Genomic DNA, 25,159 nt, shown 5'->3' on the forward strand with positions numbered 1-25,159 from the left:
ATTTGTATCCATACTTGGGACTGCGCATAATCTGGAATAGGGTTGTCCTCCCCTGGTACTATTTGTCCCGGTTAATATGTAACCGGTGTCACGTGTGTTTGTACTGGTCGCACATCTCTTTGATTTCCTGGATCATGCTGATCCACTACCCAGCCCGGGACTATGATGTACGAACTCGTAATGTGCTTGTTCCCTGCCTCTCGCAACCCATACCGCTCTTTTTGCTCTATAAGAGAGGGGTATAATGGTGGCCCACCAGTTGTGACCTGTTTCACCTCATAGCATGGGGCGAACGGCGGAGGAGTGGCAATTGAAAATACTCCTCCACACATATTGTGATATTGTTGAAGCGTAACTCTGAGTTGTTTAGTCTATCCTCAAGGTCTTTCTCAAATTCCTGGTTTAGGTTTTGACTCTTTTCTTGCGCAATAGCCAATTCCTGCTTCTGTTCATCTAATCTATGTTCATGCCCTTCGACATTGCCAAGTTTTTTATTTATTTGTTGCCTCATTCTTGTCTACTGCCTGCTCCATTTTACCTCGCAGGTCTCTATTTTTCTCTTTTTCCAGTTTTATGCGCTGGTGATAAAATTCTGTGGTTAGGATTCCTGCTTATTGTGGTCTGGACCATTCTCTGATTTCAGTGTTCCACACTACGATTGCATCCATACACTCTTGGCTGGTTTTAAACTTTCCATCTATGGGAAAATGTGTACTAATTTTGTCCAATTTGGCAAATATTACCCACCATTTATTTGGTTCTTGGCACTGGTCATATGCTTTTTTTGGTGCCTCTAAAGCTTTGGAAACATTTTCCACTTCTACGCTTCCCTTTCTGGGAGTATCTTGGCTTCTAGAAGCCATCTCAGTTATTATTGACTAGGCGTCACCCCCCCAGCGGCGTGAAGTAGTAACAGCTTAGGCTATGAATAATTTGGTCACTCCTCCGTACACTTTTGGTGCTGAACGACACTGTCGTGTCTGCCAAATCACCTAATCTGTCCCAATAGGGCTTAGACCAAACTCTCTCTTTATTGTTAGTGTTACTACAGACGATCCTTGTTCAAACATTCATACACACACACACACACCCTACACCCTCATGGCCACCGTGGCTGGGCTTTCACCCCCCCCCCCCCGCCCCCCCATTACGGGTTTAGTAAGGTACCAACTCCACTCGGGATTTACCCCCTCGGACTTACCCTTTGCAGGTACTATCCTGCTCCGGCTTACCTTCTGGGATTTACCCTATTCTTTATAGTACTCACCGGAACCAACCCACTCGGGATTTACCCACTAGGATTTACCCTCTACAGGTATTAGCTGCTCGGGGTTACGTTCCGGGACTTACCCTGTACCATAAATTTACGACCGGTCGTAATACAATGGGACTTCTGAATAAGCTCAGGCTTTTTAGGTCCTTATTCTATTACTGTTCAGCCTACGATTCTCATCTCCCCAACATGTCAAAATGAGTGGTAACAGGTGTAGGAACTGTACCGACACTGTTTGTTGTGCGGGAACCTGCACCACTGGAATGCAATTTCTAGTCATAATAAATGCTGTCGTTTAATATGATATTATGGAAAATGATTAGACCTGGACTTAGAAACTATAAATTACATATGACAAGGCCCTAAGACACTGGGTGAAATAGAGGGGGCCCTTCGCAAAAAAATGAAGGAACATTTTTAAAAAACGGGTAAAAACTGGCACATAATCCGTAGTCTGTTTATTGGCTTTAATGAAAAAACGATTTATCTAAATCACCACCAGGGAGGATTTCTAGTTAAAGCTGGAGAAAGAGGAGTGGGGAGGATTCCTAGTTCAAGCTGAGGAAAGAGGGAAAGAAAGGGAAAGAAAACACAGCCATTTGGGCTGTGGCACTATCCAAGTCACGCTTTTCCCTTCTACTTTTTCTGTCTGGGTTAAGCAGTTTATTATAATTAAAGCATATTTCATTATATATAGAATATACAGTATATAATCCATGGTTCTATATTGGGGAAATGCTTTTTATGGATATTTCTGTGTTTTGAGAGTAATGAACTGTGATGCAAATGTCTGCTTTACTTTTCCCACAAATAAATCATATTATACCAAGATATAGATACTAAACCAAGATTGTGTTACAATGTAGTTTTTCATATTTTTTTATCATACATGCTTCCAAACAAAGGGCTTTATCTTAATTAAGTTGTATCAACATTGTGTACTTTCACAGTATCTTTGGTTTTATAGTATGAATATGTACTGTAATTTACATAATTATACTTAATACATTTTTGTTTCACAGATCTTGCTCTGTAATTGCTTTCTCAAGAGGCTAATTTCTAACAAATATGCAGCAACACGTTTACATTTTCAAGTAGAGACTGTATTATTCCTAGCATGGAAATAGAATTTACCCCACTGTGGTAACATTGAGCATTCCACAAAGACATTATTCTTTATTGCCCCATATTCTACCCACCACTGCGACGTGTATGCTCTCGTTGGCTGGCCCTCGCTTCATATGCGTCACCAAACTCACTGGCTCCAGGTCATCTATAAGTCTTTGCTAGGTAAAGCTCTGCCTTATCTCAGCTCACTGGCCACCATAGCAGCACCCACCCGTAGCACGAGCTCCAGCAGGTATATTTCACTGGTCACCCCCAAAGCCTATTCCCCCTTTGGCTGCCTTTCCTTCCTGTTCTCTGCTGCCAATGAATGGAACGAATTGCAAAAATCACTGAAGCTGCATACTCAAATCTCCCTCACTAACTTTAAGCATCAGCTGTCAGAGCAGCTCACAGATCACTGCATCTGTACATAGCCCATCTGTAAATAGCCCATCCAACTACCTCATCCTCATATTGTTATTGATTGATTTATTTTGCTACTTTGCACCCCAGTATCTCTAGTTGCACATTCATCTTCTGCACATCTATCACTCCAGTGTTTAATTGCTAAATTGTAATTACTTCGCCACTACGGCCTATTTATTGCCTTACCTCCCTAATCTTACCTCATTTGCACACACTGTATATAGCTTTTTCCCCCTATTGTCTTATTGACTCCACCTTTGTTTATTCCATGTGTAACTCTGTGTTGTTGTTTTTTGTCGCACTGCTTTGCTTTATCTTGGCCAGGTCGCAGTTGTAAATGAGAACTTGTTCTCAACTGGCCTACCTGGTTAAAAAAAATAATTATAATAATAATATTGCACAAATATTAGTTTTTTCTTATCAGAAATGTAAATATTGTTCAAAACAAATTGCATTGCCTAGACATGTAATCACGCATGGTAAATGCAAAGTTGTGGAGTTCTCTCTTGCTACACAGCTGTGTTACAGAATACTGATCTACAGTATATTCTTAAAACTTTTTTCTAAAAACTTATCCTATTCTTTAACAAAGCAACTTTTTGTTATAGTTGTGTTGTGACCCCTCACGATTTACTTATAGGTCCACAGGGGTATTCTGAACCACCTCTATCTCATTAAAGGGAATGTATCTGGAGAGGGGTGACTGGAAGCCAAAGTGCACCAAAGTGCAGACCTGTGAGTGCACTGTAAGAGGCCAAAAAACCATGGCAACAGAAGTCCAAAACAAAGTGAAGGTGTAAGCTCTAGTAGCAGCTTGATGCCAACCACTAGACCTGGAGTGCTGATATGGTTAACCCTCTCTCTCTCTCTTTCCATCCCACCCCCCTCTCCCTATCTTCCAGATAATGGTGCTGACAGACCCTGAGTTTGAGAGCAGTGTGCTCATCAGCTCAGATTAAGGAGCGAGCTATCAGAAATACCGCCTCAGCTTCTACATTCTAAGCCTTCTGTTCCATCCAACACAGGAGGATTGGGCCTTAGCCTACAACCACGACCAGAAGGTGAGCTCCATATCGTTTTTTCTCCACAGTTGGTTGTTTCATAGAGTATCCTTCGGATTTTGAACTGTGTTACACAGTCGGATAAAGCTCCAAGCTGTTGATGTTTTACCTTTTATTCCATCCCGGTTCCAGCGGCCCCGTATTGGTTTATTGAATATTCTTCTGTAATCTTAATATTATTTATTTACGTTCTTGAAGTTTTTATTAGAATATTGCTATCCGTTTGATGATATTTTGTTTAGACTTTAGCTAAATGTATTACCATGGCAATTAGTTAGATGCAATGAACACATTTGTGCTATAACGTGATTACAACTACACACTTTACTTGTAACTACTATGGAACATTCTAATATTCATTAGAAGATGTCAGCACAATTGGTCTGCAAACCACATACAATGACAATGCAGTCCTATACACCAGTGCTCTCATCTGTAACCTTCCCTGTACAGTGCTCTCATGTTGATGAGAGCTCTGTACACCGCATTCACACACAGGTCATATCTCATATAACTTCCTGTGAAGAAGACTTACCATTATGGCCAATGAGTCTTACCTTTAGCCACCAAAATCATGGTTAGACAATGTGAAATGTAGCTCAGCTGGTCAGAAAATGTCCTTGCGCCACTTAGACAGTGATCTACTCTTATACATAAATACTCATAAACGTGACTAAAAAATATAGGGTGGACAGGGATTGATAGACAATTTAATTCTTAATACAATTGCGTTATTACATTTTTTAATTTATCCTTACTTTTCAATACAGTTTGCGCCAAGCGAAGCTACGTCAAAAAACATGGCGTCCTAAGCCACTAAAATGTTTCGACAGAAACACGATTTATCATAATAAAAATGTCCTACCTTGAGCTGTTCTTCCATCAGTATCTTGGGCAAAGGATCCTTTCTTGGGAGAAATCGTCTTTTGGTGGAAAGCTGTCCTCTTGCCATGTGGAAATGTCAACTGCGTTCGGGATGAACTGAAAAGCGTGCCCAACTTTTCACATCGTTGCAAAAATAAATGTCCCAAAATCGCACTAAACGGATATAAATTGCTATAAAACGCTTTAAATTAACTACTTTATGATGTTTGTAACTCCTATAACGAGTGAAAAGATGACCGGAGAAATATAACAGGCTAAACTAACGCTTGGAACAGGAGAGGGTCGGTGTCTTCCACGCGCGTTACGCAGCAAGAAAAGACTTGCTAGCTAAAGGTTTTTTTCATTTGTAGGGCCTGTGAACGCGCAATCGACCCCGTTGGAATCGTCATCACGTAAAGGCATCCAGGGGAAGACGTAAGAAGTGTCCGTATAGTCATAGCAACGACAGTGCCCTTTTAACTGACTTCAGAAAAGTGGCCAACATTTCTCAAATCTGACTCCATGTCAGGGAAATTGCTGTAGAATGGGCTCTGTTCCACTTAGAGACAAAATTTCAACTCCTATAGAAACTATAGACTGTTTTCTATCCAATAATAATAATAATATGCATATTGTACGATCAAGGATTTTGTGGGAAGCCGTTTAAAAAATTTGCCAAATTAGCATAAATAGTCTAAACAGCGCCCCCATCCCCAACAGGTTAAAGGATTCCTTGAGCATTGATGCAACATGGAATCTAATGGTGATTAGTAAAATAGATAATGTACTGTAGTATATTTCATTGGGAGTCCATACAAGTGCAACTTTAAAACAGTCTGTTCTTTACTGATAACATACATATTTTTCTATATTCAAACAGCTGTGTCTCAGGCTTTGTCAGAACACTTTAATATTTATTGTCGGTCTTTTTGTATTAAATGCAGGTCAATCTGTATCTCTTTCCTCAATGTCTGGAGTAAACTGTTCTCTTTCGAGTTCTAGAACTCTGGGTGCCCAGTCTTGACTCTTATCTCAGAATTTGTAGGCAGTGTATTTTTAGGGCCTTCCTCTAACACCGCCTGGTATAGAGGTCCTGGATGGCAGGAAGCTTGGCCCCAGTGATGTACTGTGCCGTACACACTATCCTCTGTAGTGCCTTGCGGTCGGAGGCTGATCAGTTGCCATAACAGGCGGTGATGCAACCAGTCAGGACGCTCTCGATGGTGCAGCTGTAGAACTTTTTGAGGATCTGAGGACCCATAAAAACATATTTTCATTCTCCTGAGGGGGAATAGGCATTGACGTGCCCTCTTCACAACTGTCTTGGTGTTTGGACCATGATACTTTGTTGGTGATGGACACCAAGGAACTTGAAGCTCTCAACCTGCTCCACAATAGCCCCGTCGATGAGAATGGGCACGTGCTCGGTCCTCCTTTTCCAATAGTCCACAATCATCTCCTTTGTCTTGCTCACATTGAGGGAGAGGTTGTTGTCCTAGCACCACACTGCCAGGTCTCTGACCTCCTCCCTATATGCTGTCTCATCGTTGTCGGTGATCAGGCCTACCACTGTTGTGACGTCTGCAAACTTAATGATGGAGTCGTGCTTAGTCGTGCCTGGCCATGCAGTCATGGGTGAACAGGGAGTATAGGAGAGGACTGAGGGGCCCGCATGTTAAGGATCAGCATGCCAGATGTGTTGTTACTTGACCTTACCACCTGTAAGTGGCCTGTCAGGAGGTCCAGGATCTATTTGCAGAGGAAGGTGTTTAGTCCCAGGGTCCTTAGCTTATTGATGAGCTTTGAGGGCACTATGGCGATGAATGCTGAGCTGTAGTCAATTAACCTGTCTAGGATCAGCGTGCCGCTAGCGGCACCCCCCCCCCCCCCCCACTGAAAAACCAGTGCCGCGAAATTCAAAAAATATATATTTTTTAAATATTTAACTTTCACACATTAAAGTCCAATACAGCTAATGAAAGACACAGATCTTGTGAATCCAGTCAACATGTCCGATTTTTAAAATGTTTTACAGGGAAGACACAATATGTAAAGATGTACATCTATTACCTAAAAACACATTAGCATAATCCACCATCTTTTATTTGTCCACCAACACCAGTAGCCATCACCAATTCGGCTAAACTAAGATATTTATAGCCCCTAACCAACAAAAAAACTCATCAGATGACAGTCTGATAACATATTTATGGTATGGGATAGGTTTTGTTAGAAAAAAGTGCATATTTCAGGTAGATGGCATAGGTTACAATTGCACCCACCATCACAAATGGAATAGAAAAACTACTTAGAGCAACGTGTTTACCTACTTACTAATCATCAAACATTTCGTAAAAATACACAGCATACACGAATCGAAAGACACAGATCCTGTGAATACAGACAATATTTCAGATTTTCTAAGTGTCTTACAGCGAAAACACAATAAATCGTTATATTAGCATAGCACATAGCACATAGCAGCCCAGCATTGATTCTAGCCAAAGTGAGCGATAACGTCAACATCGCCAAAAATATATTAATTTTTTCACTAACCTTCTCAGAATTCTTCCGATGACACTCCTGTAACATCATATTACACAATCCATATAGAGTTTGATCGAAAAGGTTTATATTTAGCCACCAAAATCATGGTTAGACAATGTGAAATGTAGCTCAGCTGGTCAGAAAATGTCCTTGCGCCACTTAGACAGTGATCTACTCTTATACATAAATACTCATAAACGTGACTAAAAAATATAGGGTGGACAGGGATTGATAGACAATTTAATTCTTAATACAATTGCGGAATTACATTTTTTAATTTATCCTTACTTTTCAATACAGTTTGCGCCAAGCGAAGCTACGTCAAAAAACATGGCGTCCTAAGCCACTAAAATGTTTCGACAGAAACACGATTTATCATAATAAAAATGTCCTACTTTGAGCTGTTCTTCCATCAGTATCTTGGGCAAAGGATCCTTTCTTGGGAGTAATCGTCTTTTGGTGGAAAGCTGTCCTCTTGCCATGTGGAAATGCCAACTGCGTTCGGGATGAACTGAAAAGCGTGCCCAGCTGTTCATATCGTTTCAAAAATAAATGTCCCAAAATCGCACTAAACAGATATAAATTGCTATAAAACGCTTTAAATTAACTACCTTATGATGTTTTTAACTCCTATGACGAGTGAAAAGATGACCGGAGAAATATAACAGGCTAAACTAACGCTTGGAACAGGAGCGGTCGGTGTCCTCCACGCGCGTTACGCACCAAGAAAAGACTTGCTAGCTACAGGGTTTTTTCATTTGTAGTGCCTGTGAACGCGCAATCGACCCCATTGGAATCGTCATCACGTAAAGGCATCCAGGGGAAGACGTAAGAAGTGTCCGTATAGTCATAGCAATGACAGTGCCCTTTTAACTGACTTCAGAACAGTGGCCAACATTTCTGAAATCTGACTCCATGTCAGGGAAATTGCTGTAGAATGGGCTCTGTTCCACTTAGAGACAAAATTTCAACTCCTATAGAAACTATAGACTGTTTTCTATCCAATAATAATAATAATATGCATATTGTACGATCAAGGATTTTGTGGGAAGCCGTTTCAAAAATTACCCAATTAGCATAAATAGTCTCAACAGCGCCCCCATCCTCAACAGGTTAATAATATTCTCATGTAGGTGTTCCTTTTGTCCAGGTGGGAATGGGCAGTGTGGAGTGCAATAGAGATAGCATCATCTGTTTATCTGTTGGGGCGGTATGCAAGTTGGAGTGGGTCTAGGGTTTCTGGGATAATGGTGTTGATGTGAGCCATGACCAGCCCTTCAAAACACTTCATGGCTACAGACGTGAGTGCTAATGGTCGGTAGTCATTTAGGCAGGTTACCTTGGTGTTCTTTGGCACAGGGACTATGGTGGTCTGCTTGAAACATGTTGGTATTACAAACTCAGAGACAGCTTGCCAGTTGGTCAGCGCAAGCTCGGAGTACACGTCCTGGTAATCCATCTGGCCATGCGACTTGGTGAATGTTGACCTGTTTAAAGGTCTTACTTACATCGGCTACGGAGAGCGTGATAACATAGTCGTCCAGAACAGCTGATGCTCTCATGTATGCCTCAGTTTTGCTTCCCTCGAAGCGAGCATAGAAGTAATTTAGCTCGTCTGGTAGGCTTGTGTCACTGGGCAGCTCTAGGCTGTGTTTCCCTTTGTAGTCCATAATAGATTGCAAGCCCGTCCACATCCAATGAGCGTCGGAGCCTGTGTAGTACAATTCAATCTTAGTCCTGTATTGGCGCTTTGCCTGTTTAATGGTTCATTAGAGGGCATAGCAGGATTTCTTACAACCGTCCGGGTTAGAGTCCCGCTCCTTGAAAATGGCAGGTCTACCCTTTAGCTCAGTACGGATGTTGCCTGTAATCCACGGCTATTGGTTGAGTTATGTACGTACATTCACTGTGGGGACGACGTCATCAATGCACTTATTGATGAAGCCAGTGACTTATGTGGTGCAATCCTCAATGCCATTGGAAGAATCCCTGAACATATTCCTGTCTGTGCTAGCAAAACAGTCCTGCAGCTTAGCATCGGCATCATCTCACCACTTCCGTATTGAGCGAGTACCTTGTACTTCCTGCTTTAGTTTTCGCTTGTAAGCAGAAATCAGGAGGATAGAGTTATGGTCAGATTTTCCAAATGGAGGGCGAGGGAGAGCTTTGTACACGTCTCTGTGTGTATTAAAGTCCCCAGCCACTAGGAGCGCCGCCTCTGGATGAGCATTTTCTTGTTTGCCTGAAGCCGTATACCGCTCGTTGAGTGCTTGTCTTAGTGCCAGCATCGGTTTGTGGTGGTAAATAGACAGGTACGAAAAATATACTAGAGCTGCTTGTCTTATACATTTTTTGACAAGAGCTGTCATGCTAGACAACTGCAGGCCCAAATTGTTTTGTGCAGTTCAGCTTTTCATGTAAGACCCTCCCTGCAGTTGATTCAAAGCGATACAGCAAAGATTCTATTTTTCTGAAGGTGTTTATAGTCTGAGATGTATTGGGTTGGGGGGGGGTTGGAAAGCAAGTGGTGGAAGTCTCAAGGGAGATATGAACATTAACTTTTTTTAAAACACAAGTCTCCTCGACTCGACTTGTTTTCCATTCTTAACATATTGCATCTCGGCTCACACACCACGTTGGACCTGCGACAAGACTTTGGGTCCGTAATAGATTGTGTAAAGTATATGTTCATCAAAACGTTACCTTTGTGGGACCGTTGAGTTCAAGTATTGAGTACACATTGCAGTTACTGTGGTCACTTGGGGATATGTGGTTTTGGTTTCATGATGTAGTTAGAAGTGTTTATGAGAGCAGACAATTCACCTAAGCTGCTAGTGTAGATAAAATGACATTAGCACAGAAAGACAATGAACATTGATTGTACAAATAAATCCAGTTTATGTCCATGTATCTGTTGCCAGACTATCACAAAGCCTATCAATATCTAGCCTGTTTAAGTTCAACCTTAGCTCTCTTAACACCAGTCTTTCAATTAAAGTGTTCTGAGTTTTATCATATCCTTTTCAGGTTGCTGGTGTTCTAATCAATTCATTTTGGGAATGTCAAGAGGAGAACACCAGGTGGCGTACATAACTTTGTTTTTCCCAAATGTTCCTGTCAGCCCCCTGTAGTCTCCCAGTCAGACTCACAATGTCAGATGAAGAACGTCAGTCAACAGCATTCGGTACAACAACCAAATCATGCTGCTCTTAGATAGTTGACATGTTGGAGATGTATTTATTCACACTTCATTTCAAGCTTTGAAAAAAGTGAGAAAAAACGTTTCACTTCAGATGTATCAACAGAAACAAGTCACATTTCTTCACACAGTCAAACGAGCTCACGTTTTCTAGCAAATGTAATATATCAAAACCAATGCGTTTGGAGTCTATCACCTGCATACACTATTTGAAGCTCAGTCACCCAGCACCGTAATTACATTGCAGGCAACCCAACACACCACCTAATCCCCGTTTGGATTATTTGTAATTCCTACCACTGGGGGAAATAATCTGTATTGCCAGACAGAGCCGCTAGAATAAAGTGTCAGGGTATCTAAGGTTTATTTGTGACCTTTCCAGTCTCTAACTCACTTACCCTACAGTGGAAAAGGGGATTTGATTGGCCGCTTGTCTGCATCAGGTGTGTTGCCTGTTACAGATATCAGGATTAGTGTCATTAGTCAAGTGGAGGAATGATGGTTCAGAGCCCAATAGATTAAAATACAATAGACTATAACTATAACTAGTCTATTGCTGCCCTGATCCACCTCTACGCAGATGACACCATTCTGTATACCTCTGGCCATTCTTTGGACACTGTGTTAACAAATCTCCAGACGAGCTCCAATGCCATACAACACTCCTTCCGTGGCCTCCAACTGCTCTTAAATGCAAGTAAAACATGAATGCTGTTCAACCGATCGCTGCCCACACCTGCCCGCCCGTCTAGCATCACTACTCTGGACGGTTCTGACTTAGAATATGTGGACAACTACAAATACCTAGGTGTCTGGTTAGACTGTTAACTCTCCTTCCAGACTCATATTAAGCTTCTCCAATCCAAAATTAAATCTAGAATTGGCTTCCTATTTCCCAACAAAGCATCCTCCACTCATGCTGCCGAACATACCCTCGTAAAATTGACTATCCTACTGATCCTTGACTTTGGCGATGTCATTTTCAAAATAGCCTCAAACGATGTAGTCAATCACAGTGCCATCTGTTTTGTCACCAAAGCCCCATATACTACCCACCGCTGCGACGTGTATGCTCTCGTTGGATTGCCCTCGCTTCATATTCATCGCCAAACCCACTGGCTCCAGGTCATCTATAAGTCTTTGCAAGGTAAAGCCACGCCTTATCTCAGCTCACTGGTCACCATAGCAGCACCCACCTGTAGCACACACTCCAGCAGGTATATTTCACTGGTCACCCCCAAAGCCAACTCCTCCTTTGGCCGCCTTTCCTTTCAGTTCTCTGCTGCCAATGACTGGAACAAATTGCAAAAATCACTGAAGCTGGAGACTTATATCTCCCTCACTAACTTTAAGCATCAGCTGTCATCAGCTTACCAATCATTGCACCTGTACATAGCCCATCTGTAAATAGCCCACCCAACTACCTCATCCCCATATTGTTATTATTTTTTGCTCCTTTGCACCCCAGTATCTCTACTTGCACATTCATCTTCTGCAAATCTATCACGCCAGTGTTTAATTTTTAAATTGTAATTATTTTGCCACTATAGCCTATTTAATTCCTTACCTCCCTAATCTTGGTACATTTGCAAACACTGTATATAGACTTACCTATTGTGTTATTGACTGTAGATTTGTTTATCCCATGTGTAACTGTGTTGTTTGTGTTGCACTACTTTGCTCTATCTTGGCAAGGTCGCAATTGTAAATGAGAACGTGTTCTCAACTGGCCTGCCTGGTTAAATATAGGTGAAATAAAATAAAATGGTGTTGTGGAGGGGGTCTTCCTGGTGAGGATAAAGCTGGAGAAGGTGTTGTGGTGGGTGGTCTTCCTGTTGAGGATAAAGCTGGAGAAGGTGTTATGGAGGAGGGTCTTCTTGGTGAGGGTAAATCTTAAGGTGTTGTGGTGGTGGTCTTCCTGGTGAGGATAAAGCTGGAGAAGGTGTTGTGAAGGGGGTCTTATTGTTGAGGATAAAGCTGGAGAAGGTGTTGTTCTGGAGGATCTATATGTGTAAATTGTTAAGCAGAGCGACACAGGGGAACTCAAGAGCAGGCTCAGATGAAGAAACAGGGATGAATGAGCCAACTATGTATTGTTACACAGGGAGATATGAAGTGCAGATCCGGGGAAGCTTGGATGAGTTGCAGAAAAACCAGATGTGGAGACTGAGGTTGGAGTTAGCTGAGTAGAACAGGGTAAACATGTCCTGAGGGGAATCCAAGGTAGTGGTGGTGAGTAAAATTCAGAGCAAGGTAGTTGGGTGGTGAGATGTGGAATGGGAGACAGGAGCCAGAGACAGAGCGGTAAACTGAAAAGAGAGGATAAACGGTGTCAGGCAGGGAAACAGGCACAGCAGAGTAACAGGATCTTGAATAATCATAAATGGCTAGAAACATGAACTGACTGAGCATTACGATCTGAAAGAGGGCGTAGCAGGAGCAGATGTGACGTAAATGCTTCGAGATTGCTAAATGGCTTTGCCACTTGATTTGGAACCTGTGCTATGGTCATGAAAATAGAGATCTTTGGCCATGCACCATATCATTTACCTTTTTTTTACTAGCTCAGTATTTTTATTATTTATTTTATAGTATTTTTTTGCTCATCTTTATCAAGGGTGTCAAATATTTTGTAGCTGACTGTAAGTGGGTATGGCATCCATTTTTTAGTATGGGCAGCTTCTGTATTGCATTCCAAGCCCCAGTTGCAAGGCTAAGGCAGGCTACCTTCATACAGATACTGGGTTATTGGGTTATGTCTTATGAGTAGCCCTCCTTGCCCTTGGTGAAGACCACACGTCCACAGGGTGTATTTAGAATTCCTATCCACTCACCTGGAGGCTTTGATATTTCAGTGGCGTCATCACCTTTATGTGTTGGGGGGGGCTGTCAGTTTATTGGTATTCAGCTGTCAAGTCATATGGGTGGTGTACAGTGTGTATGCAGGGAAGGTGAGTGTGAGTGTGTGTGTGTGTCTGTGTTTGTTTATTTCTCTTCTCCCACTCCCTCCCTCGCTTGTTTCATCCTGTCCCTGTCTTTGAATTCCCCTCTTCTACTCCGCCGCAGACAGAAGTCAGAGTGTGTATCTCAGTATCTCGGCCATGGACAAGGCTGACCTTTACCTTTAAAAATAGGATGAGCTGGGTATCATTAACAGAGCTGCCATCCTTCCAGCATTTTTCTGTGGGGAAGACAAAATGATCGGCGTGATGTTTTAGAACTTTTTGTTTAACCTCTACAGAGTACCTAACCCGGATCCGGGAGCACCCCCCACACCCCCCACACTGATTAGCATCGCTAGCATAGCGTCACAATTAAATAGTAGCATCTAAATATCATTAAATCACAAGTCCAAGACACCCAATGAAAGACACAGATCTTGTGAATAAAACCACCATTTCAGATTTTTTAAATGTTTTACAGGGAAGACACAATATGTAAATCTATTAGCTAAACACGTTAGCAAAATGACACCATTTTCTTACTCCAACAGTTTCTTACTCCATCAGGTGCTATCACCAATTCGGCTAAACTAAGATATTGATAGCCACTAACCAACAAAAAAATTCTTAAGATGACAGTCTGATAACATATTTATGGTATAGCATAGTTTTTTTTTTTTAAATGTGCATTTTTCAGGTATAAATCACAGTTCTACATTGCAGCTGCAATCTGATATAGTGCTGATGCAGCTAGAACAATTACAGAGACCAACGTTATATAACTAATTACTTGTCTTAAAACATTTCAGAAAAAATACACAGCGTACAGACATTGAAAGCCCAACATCTGGTGAATCCAAACAATATTTCAGATTTTTTAAATGTTTTATAGCGAAATTAGCATAACTAGCTAATTAGCATAACCAGGCCAGCCAAAACCAGCTGGACGCGCGCGACCAGTTCACATGCACGACAGATATATGAAATAACATCGTAAATTGGGTCTTACTATTGCTGGTCTTTCATCAGAATGTTGATCAAGGTGTCCTTAGTCCTGATGAGTCGTTCAATCCATTCACAATGGCAACTTCCCCTCTTCATTTAGCCTGGGTACTGGTCGACTGGCACGGTCCATGTCCAAAGTTAAAAAACTCAAAGAACGGAACACGGCAAAACTCCCGAAAAAATTCTAATAATCTGATTAACCTCTACAGAGTACCTAACCCGGATCCGGGAGCACCCCCCACACCCCCCACACTGATTAGCATCGCTAGCATAGCGTCACAATTAAATAGTAGCATCTAAATATCATTAAATCACAAGTCCAAGACACCCAATGAAAGACACAGATCTTGTGAATAAAACCACCATTTCAGATTTTTTAAATGTTTTACAGGGAAGACACAATATGTAAATCTATTAGCTAAACACGTTAGCAAAATGACACCATTTTCTTACTCCAACAGTTTCTTACTCCATCAGGTGCTATCACCAATTCGGCTAAACTAAGATATTGATAGCCACTAACCAACAAAAAAATTCTTAAGATGACAGTCTGATAACATATTTATGGTATAGCATAGTTTTTTTTTTTTAAATGTGCATTTTTCAGGTATAAATCACAGTTCTACATTGCAGCTGCAATCTGATATAGTGCTGATGCAGCTAGAACAATTACAGAGACCAACGTTATATAACTAATTACTTGTCTTAAAACATTTCAGAAAAAATACACAGCGTACAGACATTGAAAGCCCAACATCTGGTGAATCCAAACAATATTTCAGATTTTTTAAATGTTTTATAGCGAAATTAGCATAACTAGCTAATTAGCATAACCAGGCCAGCCAAAACCAGCTGGACGCGCGCGACCAGTTCACATGCACGACAGATATATGAAATAACATCGTAAATTGGGTCTTACTATTGCTGGTCTTTCATCAGAATGTTGATCAAGGTGTCCTTAGTCCTGATGAGTCGTTCAATCCATTCACAATGGCAACTTCCCCTCTTCATTTAGCCTGGGTACTGGTCGACTGGCACGGTCCATGTCCAAAGTTAAAAAACTCAAAGAACGGAACACGGCAAAACTCCCGAAAAAATTCTAATAATCTGATTAAACTATATTGAAAAAACATACATTACGGTGATATGGTCACATGTATCAAACAAACTTCGACACGGAGATAGTTTTCATCCGTAACGTCAGCATAACAAAAGACAATGCCACCTCTGAAAACGCGCATCTCAGAAACCGGAAGTTGTCGGTCACGCTAAAGAAATAGATCTTATTTCACGTCAGTACAAGATAAACAAAAAAATTCTCCTCTGACGTCTTCCAGACACCCAGAGGAAGAAGAAGGAAGTGTCATTCGGGTCATAGGTCGCGTGACCATATATAGGCAGAGCTTTGAAGCGAGCATACACATCTTGCAATCTTTTTCTGGCTCAGGGAAAGTGCTGTGAAATGACCTGTGTTTGACTCAGAGACTCAATTGGAACGGTTTTAGAAACCATAGCTTGTTTTCTATCCAATGCTATATGGTTATATGCATATAGTAACAGCAATAATTGAATAAGAGGCAGTTTAGTCTGTAGAGGCAATTATGCTAATGCGAAACAGCACCCCCTGTATTCTCAAGAAGTTAAACTATATTGAAAAAACATACATTACGGTGATATGGTCACATGTATCAAACAAACTTCGACACGGAGATAGTTTTCATCCGTAACGTCAGCATAACAAAAGACAATGCCACCTCTGAAAACGCGCATCTCTGAAACCGGAAGTTGTCGGTCACGCTAAAGAAATAGATCTTATTTCACGTCAGTACAAGATAAACAAAAAATTTCTCCTCTGACGTCTTCCAGACACCCAGAGGAAGAAGAAGGAAGTGTCATTCGGGTCATAGGTCGCGTGACCATATATAGGCAGAGCTTTGAAGCGAGCATACACATCTTGCAATCTTTTTTTGGCTCAGGGAAAGTGCTGTGAAATGACCTGTGTTTGACTCAGAGACTCAATTGGAACGGTTTTAGAAACCATAGCTTGTTTTCTATCCAATGCTATATGGTTATATGCATATAGTAACAGCAATAATTGAATAAGAGGCAGTTTAGTCTGTAGAGGCAATTATGCTAATGCGAAACAGCACCCCCTGTATTCTCAAGAAGTTAATGTGGCCCCGAGATTGGCTCTTTAGGACAACATTAGGAATGTACTAATTGGAGTGTGAAATTATAGGGAGTTGTCTTTGCACAAAATGCCATTGAATAAATAGTGCGGAGGGAGGACAGAGATGTATAGTTGAAAAGTGCTGCGTTCACCAGAAAAATTGATGTAATTTCCAATCCACTCTAGTCGTACCCAGTGGTGTAAAGTACTTAAGAAAACATACTTTTAAGTACTTATTAAGTAGGTTTGGGGGGTATTTGTACTTTACTATTTTTATTTTTGACATTTGTTACTTTTACTTAAGTTTGATAAGTGTACTTTTTCCACCACTGGTCGTACTCCCCCACATATTCCCCTAATGATCGTAGAAGCCTATAAATCGTAAACAGTAGTGAAACTAAGTGTCTTGACATTATGTGGTTTCCACCTATCCACTCTCAGAGAAAATCTACCAAATGTCCTGGAGGGAAGTTGCACAATCTCGTTTTCATAAGCTTTTTCAAAAGAAATGATCACTAATTACATCCTCTTGCCATTTTGTTGTCTTTGGTGTAATGAGGTAAGTTGAATATCTCTACCGGTTGACTAATGGTAATGGGTGACTGAAGTTGACAGGGCCCATTTTGGGTTGTGGTATAATGCTGTTGCTGTTAGTTCATTCCCCATGTGTTAGGAAATCCCATTGGAGGTTAATGGCAAGATGGTTGTCACGTTAACAACTGCATGTGCATTCATAACATGCACGTTGGGGTTTTAATTATGCTCATTGTGCCACCACGGAGATAAAAACCAGAACGTCCATATATACAAATATACATTCCCAAGCTTATTTTAAAGCTTCCCATAAGGTGAAACAGTGCCACTGTTCACCCAGCACATTTGTTATTGCCTTTGTTTCGTTGAAGAAATGGAGGAGAGGAGAATCCAGCATCGCAGTAAACAGAAATCACAGTACATACTCTTCTGTTTATTGCGCGTTGATGTCAGTGGGAAAAAAATTGTATTTTTTTGGTTTGAAGTAACTTCTTTGTTGCTGTAATATTGCAAACGGAAATGAGAGTTTCACAGTTAAGGATTCCTGCTTTAAACACAAACCTATTGTTTAGTAGACTGCTGTACAAAATACTCTATAGGAACATCACAATACCACTATGGCATATTCCATGTACTCTTATGTTTAATATTGGATTGTGTATGGTCCCGTGTGGGTCAGTTGGTAGAGCATGGCGCTTGCAACGCCAGGGTTGTGGGTTCAATTCCCACGGGGGGACCAGGGTTCAATTCCCACGGGGGGACCAGGATGAATATGTATGAACTTTCCAATTTGTAAGTCGCTCTGGATAAGAGCGTCTGCTAAATGACTTAAATGTAAATGTAAATGAGTATGAAACAAACATTGTAGATAATGTTGCCAATATGTCATTGTACAGCCTACTTTGTAGTATACTAGGTTGCGTGATTCAGGTCATTGTGGGAAGGAAATATCCTCTGAAACCCAACAGGATATGACATGTTGTTCAACTGTACGGCACACTTACTTATAGAGCAAGACCTGGAAGTATAAGAATAGTGTTTTTAAGAAACATCAGGGAGCATTTTGGATGGGGAGCAAATTAAAGTCAAGGGGGCTGAATAATGAAAGAGAGAACAGCCAAAAAATTGACATTGTACCTTTTGTCTCTTATCCTGAGTAAGGTGATAGATGGACCCCTTTCGCCACCCCCTCCTATCATCCTCTCTCTGTTATTCAGATAAAGTCATGAACAGGAGTTGAGTGCGGCCCAGAGCAAACCATACACTTCAAGGGCATGTGAAAATGTCTGGAGGATAGTTTGGCTTCTCCTGGTTTCACAGAGATCATACTGAAGAGGTGTGGCCCACATCTGGACAAACCCGTCGTCAGTCTGTCAGGGTCTTAGGATTTGGAGGTATTATCAGTCTGGAGAGAGAGGCAGGCTGGGAAATTAAAAAATAACACTGACTGTTGAGGAAAATGGGCACAACTTTTATGGCAGAACTAAGTTGTGTAAATGGAGAAGGCTCAGGGAGAGGTAAAATGTTGCTAATCGCTAAGGTGTTATATCATCAAAACAACATATGTGGTCGTTCTCTTGACACTTTCTACCTCATTAACTTTGGTGATTAGGTTCCTCCGACATTTATCGCTTGCCATTGTTTTGCTTTTCAAAACACACAGGCCACAAATACATATATGTCAGAATATTGGCTGTTGGCACTTAACTTGCCAGCAGAGTGAATTGTTTTTCTCCAATCCCTTCATCCAGTGGGGTAGCTACCAAAAAACTAATCAGGGAAATGGTAGGAAAGAGCGTCTTTGAGTAAGCCACACAGTCCCTCCAGTCCTTCTATACGGAAACATTGCTTGACTTAATCCATCCTTGGATGCAAATGTATGCCGTTAATTATTTTCTACACGGAATCGTATCACCGATAAACGTTAGCCCAAATGCAACAAGGAACATCTGTCTCAATAAAGAATGCAGAGCGAGAACATAAGTAGAAACATTTTTTGCTTTTTCTGACTTCATTTGCATTAAACTGACTTTATAAAAACGCATTAGCATTTCCAATTCTGTGGTAATAATAGTAATATGTGGCATATTGTCTTTCTGTGGATGGGTCTCAGCTCTTGTCGTTGGAGGAGTCTCCTTCAGATAAACTGGTTTAAATCAATCCTTGTCTGATAGGAGTCAGTGAATTTATAAATCCCAGAGCGATTTCGCTTACAGGATTGTCTCTTGTCATTGTAATCCGCGGCTGACACCTTTCTGCTGCTCAATACTGATTCTTCATTCTAAAACCTCCCGTTTCTGACATCGACAAGACTTAAATAGATGTACTGCAATACAGAGGGAGAGAGAGAGAGCAGTAAACCATATTTCTGATTAAGGAGCTTGTGTTGTGTTAGCAGAAGCAGCATCTACCTCTTATATGCGTTCCCAGACCTGTAGCCAGGTAGTAAAAGTTTAGTATCCAACTGTGGTTGTATTATATAATGTGGTGCAGACTCTGCAATGTACCTCAATGCATGACAAAATGGCTTCCATACGTCAGCAGTTTCACTCCTCTGCATAAACTGATCCTCGAAGGTGATGTTGATCTTGAGCCAAAATGGCCTCCCCAGTCTCCACCACTGCAGTGCATAGGCCCACTGTGTCATGACGCAACCAGCAAGGTGCTGTGGAGTCAGACCCCAAAATGGTTCCTCCACAATAAAAACACACTCGTGTCCATTCATTTACTAATAGTATGTGCTGATCTAAATCCAAAATGGCCTCCAACACAACCACAGTGCTTCCGCTCCCCCACCCACCTTAGATCTGGATGCGGCCCTGCAAGGTGTTACTGAGCCAGAGCCAAAATGGCTGCTCCTTCTCATCCTCCACTGTGGTGCATTTCTCAACTCAATGCCAATCCAGATGGAAGGTATCTTTAGTGCTCAGCCCATTTGTCAGCTGGAGCTGCAACAGGTTGGCTCCCCTTGCAGCTTACTGGACTCAGCAAGTCCTCTCAGGACTCCTTTAATGGACTTTAATTTGAAACACACTATCATGTCAATGCAGACCTTCATATTGCCTTTAACAATGGATTAATAAGCACCCATATTGCCTTTGGCAGTGGACTAATAGTGTAATTTTCTCTGTGTTTACCTCATAGCACTACACAGCGCAATTATGCATAATTGGATAACAATGCAGACATACCAAGCCTAAGTACTTAGCTGGATATTACTAATTTGCATTGTGAATCACCAAATGATTTTTCGCAGTCTAGAAATGCGAAAGTCATGTACTTGCTTACACATCCACACACATTATTCCACCATAACATGAACCTTTTTAAAATCTCTACACACCACTACACTACACCTATAAAAGGTGGATGGGTTTCTAGGTGGAGGTTGTAGTTGACGAGTTTGCAGAGCGAATCCAACCAAGCGGAATAGATGACTGAGCTCAACAGCCATCATTCCTCCCCACCAGAGATTAAACATTTGGTGACATTGTGAACCAAAGCAGTTGCAGCGCCGTTTAAACGGCTACTATCATTTGTTATTTAACTGCGGTAGTGCAGATGTGTGCCCCATTAAGATCCATTGAGGGACGGTGGTGGGAGATATGTCACCACAATGCGAGAGGGAATTGGTATTGGTTTATAGGAAAGTGGGCTCCATTAGTGTATGAAGTTCATCTCATGAGATAATTGTTTTATTTGGCAAGTGTATACTACTAGCAACATGAGATTTTCCGCTTACATGTTTAGCGATACGGTATGCTATATGAGAATATATGCTGTTGCCGTTGTAGTGTATGTCACGAATCCCGCTTCCTGAGTCTGTGTTTGCCTGTGTTTCTGTCCTGGAGTGTGTTTCCGGTGTCCTGGAACGCACCCTGTCTGGTTGCCGGGCGAATTAGCTTGTTGGGAGATTGATGTTCACCCGCACCTGTATCCCATCAGTAATCTGCACACCTGTCCTGATCATCACCTCTCCCCTTCAAAAGCTCTGACCTGACATCCATTCCCTGCCGGATCGTTAGCCATGAACAGTATGTTGTGCCATAGTATCAGACTCAAGTTGGATAGTATTTGTTTTGTTTTGTTGTTTTGTTTTACGTATTGCTTACCTTGAACTTACCTCCGTTTGTTTTGCCTTCAGTTACTCACCCGGATCATTCACCCCATTCCCGCCTGGTCGACGAAGGATTCCGCTACTCCATTGGATTCACCTATTTACTCCCATCAATTCACCACCGCTGCCCGCTACGCCACCTGGATATATCTACCCATTCACTTTCACTTGTAAATAAATACTCACCTTCTTCCTACGCTCCTTGTCCTGGTCTGCTTCTGGGTTCGATTTTGAAAGAACGTGACAGTGTATTTCATTTCTCAAACTCTGAAGATTATCACCTTCTCGATTCATAGTTTAGTGAGGATGTAATGCTGTGTTGAAATATGTTTTACAGGTCTATAAATCTATAAGACTGGGATTTAAACATATTCTTACTGCAGTGACAGCATGGCACCTAGCAAAAATGATGGACATCCATATAGTATCATCCGGTCTAATTCCATTTCAAGTATTTGTTCATCGATTTCAAACACAACGGTCAAATGAACTATATCTAACTCTGGAGTTCATTACAGAGTATCAGCTCTACTGTATAGTATATGGACATAGTTTACATCCCAAATGGCACACTATTCCCTATGGTGCTCTGGTCAAAGTAGTGCACTATATAGGGAATATGGGCCCATTTGGGACTGTTCACAGTCTTGTTTCTATATAACATACAAGTGATGCAGTAGATTGTGCTCCGGAGCAGAGACCTCTTATTCCCCAACACCCTGGCAGTTCAAACAATCCAGATGGTTAATTTGCATACACTTTCATATTCCCCTCCATAGGATCGTCTCCAGCACCACCGCGTTGCATTCTCCTGGCTCCATAAATTCCAGAAAAAATTGTCCCATCACCTCCTCTTCCGCTCTAGTCAGAGCCAAGGCACTGTCAACCGGTGCGGTTTGATTTAGAGTACTGTACATAAATGCTTAAGGAATTCATAGGAGGCTTAATTAGGTGTTGTAAAAGTGACTTATCGTAATTTTTCAGGACACAGGGTCTGTAATACACCATTACCATTTCCATAACTCCACATGTCCTATTTCAGTTGGGAGGAGATTCTGCCATTAGGGTGCTATTGGGGGGATAAAGGACCAATCCAGTCAAAAACGTGATTTATCTGTGTTTTATATATACAGTATGTCCACGCTATTGAATAATACTGTGAAATTGTGAAAATGATGATAATGCCATTTAATTTATAAGCTGTTTCAATAGATTTCCTGAAACTTCAGCCTGTTGTGGTGGGATGGAGTTTTGGCCTTTCTGGTGACATTGAGATAAAAATGGCTGTATTGGACCTTTAATTTAATGAATGAGGATGTTTTGATGGAGAAAGAGAGGTCAGTTGTGAAATCTAGCTTCCAGTGTTTAGATGAAAGAAGGAAGTACGATAATGAGAACCCCAGATAACCTTTCTGTGACTGCAATCTTGTTTTTCTTACATATCTTGACCACAGGGGCAAGAATATTAGTGAAAAAAAAGATTAAAGTTGAGTAATGAAACCAAGAAACAACTGAAGTATGTAGCCTGAAGTACCGCAACAACAAACGTAACAATCTCTAATAATATTGGCTTGAAATCCCATTTTAGTTCCTACTATACTTGATCTGCTACTGTATGAAGTTAATCAAATAAGTAGAGTTGATTGTTGACCTGTAACACACAGTATTTGACCAACCGGCTCAATTCAGTCTAATGTAGCAAAATTTGAAATTGTGTTTTTTACATTGGATAAAAGTAAAGACGCAAGGCTAGAAAATGGTATGTCATACACTACAGTTGAGGAACAACGGGAAAGTAATACTGCTTTGAAAGTTGATTAATAACTTGTAACCTCACTTTTGAGTAAATGGGCCTTGAATATTTTGGTACCTACTGTAGAACTCTTCTTTGTCTATACCAATTTGGCATTGTTCACAACCTTTTAAGCTTTAGCCCCACCCATCTCTTTAAGGATTCACATGTGAGTATCAGACCTCAGGACAAGACCCAGATGCAGACAGTTCAAAATAACAAAAGTGTATTTACATAACAGGGGGCAGGTCAAGGACAAGGGCAGGCAGAGGTCAGTAATCCAGGGCAGAGTCCGTAAGGTACAGAACGGCAGGCATGCTCAGGGTCAGGGCAGGCAGAGGTCAGTAATCCAGGGCAGAGTCCGTAAGGTACAGAACGGCAGGCATGCTCAGGGTCAGGGCAGGCAGGTGTCAGTAATCCAGGGCAGAGTCCGTAAGGTACAGAACGGCAGGCATGCTCAGGGTCAGGGCAGGCAGGTGTCAGTAATCCAGGGCAGAGTCCGTAAGGTACAGAACGGCAGGCATGCTCAGGGTCAGGGCAGGCAGAGGTCAGTAATTCAGGGCAGAGTCCGTAAGGTACAGAACGGCAGGCATGCTCAGGGTCAGGGCAGGCAGAGGTCAGTAATCCAGGGCAGAGTCCGTAAGGTACAGAACGGCAGGCATGCTCAGGGTCAGGGCAGGCAGAGGTCAGTAATCCAGGGCAGAGTCCGTAAGGTACAGAACGGCAGGCAGGGTCAAGGTCAGGGCAGGCAGGTGTCAGTAATCCAGGGCAGAGTCCGTAAGGTACAGAACGGCAGGCATGCTCAGGGTCAGGGCAGGCAGAGGTCAGTAATCCAGGGCAGAGTCCGTAAGGTACAGAACGGCAGGCATGCTCAGGGTCAGGGCAGGCAGAGGTCAGTAATCCAGGGCAGAGTCCGTAAGGTACAGAACGGCAGGCATGCTCAGGGTCAGGGCAGGCAGGTGTCAGTAATTCAGGGCAGAGTCCGTAAGGTACAGAACGGCAGGCATGCTCAGGGTCAGGGCAGGCAGAGGTCAGTAATTCAGGGCAGAGTCCGTAAGGTACAGAACGGCAGGCATGCTCAGGGTCAGGGCAGGCAGAGGTCAGTAATCCAGGGCAGAGTCCGTAAGGTACAGAACGGCAGGCATGCTCAGGGTCAGGGCAGGCAGAGGTCAGTAATCCAGGGCAGAGTCCGTAAGGTACAGAACGGCAGGCAGGGTCAGGGTCAGGGCAGGCAGGTGTCAGTAATCCAGGGCAGAGTCCGTAAGGTACAGAACGGCAGGCATGCTCAGGGTCAGGGCAGGCAGAGGTCAGTAATCCAGGGCAGAGTCCGTAAGGTACAGAACGGCAGGCATGCTCAGGGTCAGGGCAGGCAGAGGTCAGTAATCCAGGGCAGAGTCCGTAAGGTACAGAACGGCAGGCATGCTCAGGGTCAGGGCAGGCAGGTGTCAGTAATTCAGGGCAGAGTCCGTAAGGTACAGAACGGCAGGCATGCTCAGGGTCAGGGCAGGCAGAGGTCAGTAATCCAGGGCAGAGTCCGTAATGTACAGAACGGCAGGAATGCTCAGGGTCAGGGCAGGCAGAGGTCAGTAATTCAGGGCAGAGTCCGTAAGGTACAGAACGGCAGGCATGCTCAGGGTCAGGGCAGGCAGAGGTCAGTAATCCAGGGCAGAGTCCGTAAGGTACAGAACGGCAGGCATGCTGAGGGTCAGGGCAGGCAGAGGTCAGTAATCCAGGGCAGAGTCCGTAAGGTACAGAACGGCAGGCATGCTCAGGGTCAGGGCAGGCAGAGGTCAGTAATCCAGGGCAGAGTCCGTAAGGTACAGAACGGCAGGCATGCTCAGGGTCAGGGCAGGCAGGTGTCAGTAATCCAGGGCAGAGTCCGTAAGGTACAGAACGGCAGGCATGCTCAGGGTCAGGGCAGGCAGAGGTCAGTAATCCAGGGCAGAGTCCGTAAGGTACAGAACGGCAGGCATGCTCAAGGTCAGGGCAGGCAGGTGTCAGTAATTCAGGGCAGAGTCCGTAAGGTACAGAACGGCAGGCATGCTCAGGGTCAGGGCAGGCAGAGGTCAGTAATCCAGGGCAGAGTCCGTAATGTACAGAACGGCAGGCATGCTCAGGGTCA

The 25,159-nt window shown here is 42.6% G+C and overlaps 1 protein-coding gene across 3 annotated transcripts in view; it reads left to right on the plus strand.

The window, feature by feature from the left end:
- LOC129836180 (VPS10 domain-containing receptor SorCS1-like) overlaps positions 1-25,159 on the plus strand; it is a 278,341-nt gene that overhangs the window by 101,483 nt on the left and 151,699 nt on the right. For 2 of the 3 annotated variants that reach the window (XM_055902068.1, XM_055902063.1), the window contains exon 3: positions 3,709-3,867. The gene's annotated coding sequence lies outside the window, so the exon portion shown is untranslated. Of the gene's footprint in view, positions 1-3,708; positions 3,868-16,599; positions 21,163-21,272; positions 21,416-25,159 lie in introns of those variants that run through there. The other variant, XR_008756628.1, reaches the window with a different exon arrangement.

Source organism: Salvelinus fontinalis, chromosome 3 (genome assembly GCF_029448725.1).
Source record: "Salvelinus fontinalis isolate EN_2023a chromosome 3, ASM2944872v1, whole genome shotgun sequence".
Lineage (NCBI taxonomy): Eukaryota > Metazoa > Chordata > Actinopteri > Salmoniformes > Salmonidae > Salvelinus > Salvelinus fontinalis.